Genomic DNA, 3914 nt, shown 5'->3' with positions numbered 1-3914 from the left:
CTCCGGAAAGAAAAAGGGTGGGAGGGCGGGAAAAAACAAAGGCAACTCGGGAGGGGAAACGACGAATATCTTGAAGAGACAACACCGGTTGAAATCATTGGGTAAAGAAGGCAAAGACTTTGCATGAATAGGATGGATACTCAATTACGGACTCCGGTTCCGAGAAGAAGAAGGGGGGGCGGGTGGGAAAATAAGACAACCGAGGATTGAACTCAAAGATGAAGAGGCTCGATTCAACTTGACGAGAAATGCACCGGATGAAAAGAGATGAGAACCAACGATCGGAAAACCAACTGCGTGAACCTAAAGAAAAATTTGAAGGGGAAGAGGAGTAATTCAAAACACCTACGTCAAGATTCCTCACCAGAGCGACAAAGGGCTGAGGAGTAAAAAGAATTCCTACTCTCCGATATAACTAGACTCTGAAAACAGTTTTCTTCTAGACTCAACAACGGCCAAACTACACGATCAATCAAGGGGGCTCCTAGGGTCGGTCGAGGCTCTGATACCAACTTGTCACGCCCAATATGCGACCCTATCCAAAAGGAACTCGAAGGTCCCACCAAGGATAGACCCGCATATTGAAACGCTTTTGCAAGGTGGATATCATTACATCAACATTACATAATAGATGGGGATACATACAAGAGGCATACAATGCCACACGAATACAACATCACAATACATAAGAGCATCATCCGACTACGGATGAAACACAAACAGAAACTCAAACGATATCCACCCTGCTAGCCCAGGCTGCCGACCTAGAACCTATCTCCTGATCGAAGAAGAAGCAGAAGAAGAACTCCAACACAAGCAAACATCGCTCTCGCGTCATGATCATCGCAAAACCTGTACCTGCAACTGTTGTTGTATTAATCTGTGAGCCACGAGGACTCAGCAATCCCATTACCATGGGTATCAAGACTAGCAAAGCTTAATAGGAAAGGAAGGGGTAAAGTGGTGAGGCTACAGCAGCGACTAAGCATATATGGTGGCTAACATACATACGCAAATAAGAGCGAGAAGAGAGCAAGCGGAACGGTCGTGAAACTAGCAATGATCAAGAAGTGATCCTGAACTCCTACTTACGTCAAACATAACCCAGAAACCGTGTTCACTTCCCGGACTCCGCCGAAAAGAGACCATCACGGCTACACACACGGTTGATGCGTTTTAATTCGTATCTGGTGTCAAGTTATCTACAACCGGACATTAACAAATTCCCATCTGCCTATAACCGCAGGCACGGCTTTCGAAAGTTTAAACCCTACAGGGGTGTCCCAACTTAGCCCATGATAAGCTCTCGCGATCAACGAAGGATATACCTTCTCCCAGGAAGACCCGATCAATCTCGGAATCCCGGTTTACAAGACATTTCGACAATGGTAAAACAAGTCCAGCAAGACCGCCCGATGCGCCGACAATCCCGATAGGAGCTGCACATATCTCGTTCTCAGGGCAACACCGGATGAACACTACGTACAACTAAAACCAACCCTCAAGTTTCCCCGAGGTGGCGCTGCAAGTGGCTCTGGTTCGGACCAACACTTAGACAAGCATTGGCCCGGGGGGGCTAAAATAAAGATGACCCTCGGGTTGGCCGACCCAAGGGAAGGGTATAGGTGGTGGTGAGGCAAATGGTAAAACCAAGGTTGGGCCTTGCTGGAGGAGTTTTATTCAAAGTGAACTGTCGAGGGGGTCCCATAAATCACCCAACCGCGTAAGGAACGCAAAATCCGGGAACATAACACCGGTATGACGGAAACTAGGGCGGCAAGAGTGGAACAAAACACCAGGCATAAGGCCGAGCCTTCCACCCTTTACCAAGTATATAGATGCATTAATTAGATAAGAGATATTGTGATATCCCAACCAAAATCCTGTCCACCATGGAGCAATCTTCAACTTCACCTGCAACTAGCAACGCTATAAGAGGGGCTGAGCAAAGCGGTAACATAGTCAAGCAACGGTTTGCTAGGAAGGGTGTCAAAGGTTAGAGGTTCATGGAAATTTGGGATGGCTTGATAAACAGGTGATAGGTAGCGCAGCATAGCGATAGAACGAGGCAACTAGCATAGCAATGATAGTAGTGAGATCCAGGGTAGCGGTCATCTTGCCTAAAATCCCGCTAGGAAGAAGAACGAGTCCATGAAGAAGACGAACGGATGAAGCCGAACCAAGCGTAGACGAACGAATCCTCACGATCGCAACGAAACAGGAACTATCGAAAAGAAGCACACAACATAGTAAACACACCACACATGAACAAGGCATGATGCACAAATAAGTATGATGCAAGACAAGACTACATGAAGCTACCCATGGCAAGAGATGATGCAAACAAGAGCAACACACTAAGGCAAGTTTAAATGAGGCCGGGAACAACATATAACAATTCCGGTAAGTCCTCATAAGCAACTTTCGAAATTGGTCCAGATCTGAATAAAACTTATGTTCAAGTTGTTAAACAGCAAGTTAAGATGCACCAAGATGATCTACACGAGATTCTAGTCAAGTTACATATAAAGTTCATTAGATTTGGAGCTACGGCCTAGAAGATATGAGCAAAACAAGTTAAACATGGCATTGATGCAAAATGCATTCAAACATCAAGCAAACACACCAAAACAAGGATGCCACATGATAATATAAAACTATATGCTAAATCAAGCAAGTTTCATATAGAGCACACTCAAAACGGAGCAACGGTTCAACACATACACTTCAAACATGATATAACAACCACCTGTCCAAAACAGCAACTAGGCATATTGCAAGCATCAAAACAACATGCTATAGTACCACAATATGAAAACAAAAGGCATGGGCATGATGTACATGTAAAGCATAACAAAACATGAACACTGAGCTATCTCCAGAAATCACTAGAACAAGCTTAAACACACGTGGCAAGATTGCAAATGATAACAGTTCAGACTTTGCAGAAATTAACATCAGGTTGCAATGTTTAGAGCTATCAAACAACATGTTACAGGAACAAAGGCATGGCATAAATCTACTAATTGCATAGAACAAAAGTCCCTTACTAACCATGAGCCAAAAGGATCAGAAAATATGATGGCACCCACGTAAACATGGCAAGTTATATTACAGATTCATACATGGCAGGAACAGAATTATGAAGGCATGTTGGTGAGCTTGTACCACTCACCACAGAGCAATACATGGCATGGCAAGGCAACCAACAGTAAGAATACATGTTTGTGAAGCTAAGAATGGCAAGAGCAAGTTCATAGGGTGCATGGAACACTAGCAACACTCATGGCAACAACTGAACTTAATGTTAACAGGCTGACAGCAACATTATGAAGTAACTTTGGAGCAAGATTACAACAAGCTACAACAGGCTATAAATGCAACCAGGGGCATGAATGGATAGACAATAACCATATGTTCAAAACATCCTTACTGAAGTATCTCAAAATAAGCATTGATCTCTCTGTAGCATCATGTTTACATGACATCAAAATAACAGCAGAACAGGGACTAAAATCAGTAACATCACGATGCCTAGTTTGCATGCTTGTGCTAGTCACCACATTGATCACAAAAATACATGGTAAGCACCTCTGTAAAGAAGACATGGCATAGATCAAAACACATGTAGACATCAACCTCATAGGATGCACACATCAGACATGGCAAAAATGACAAATGAGCATGTTCTGTTAACAGACAGCAGACAACATCATGAAGCACTCTTGCAATGATGATTCAGGCATTAAGATGACCTCAAATGAACATGATGCAATGGAATGAAATGAAGTACTTGTTGAGACGAACAATTTGACATATTACACGCACAAAATGGAGCTACGGATGCAGAGATATGATGCGATGAACATGGCATGATAATGTCACAGATTCGGGGACTTAGGGATTTTCGGGGG

Source organism: Triticum dicoccoides, chromosome 5B (assembly GCF_002162155.2).
Source record: "Triticum dicoccoides isolate Atlit2015 ecotype Zavitan chromosome 5B, WEW_v2.0, whole genome shotgun sequence".
NCBI classification, from domain to species: Eukaryota; Viridiplantae; Streptophyta; class Magnoliopsida; order Poales; family Poaceae; genus Triticum; species Triticum dicoccoides.
Note: the sequence above shows the minus strand (reverse complement) of the source record.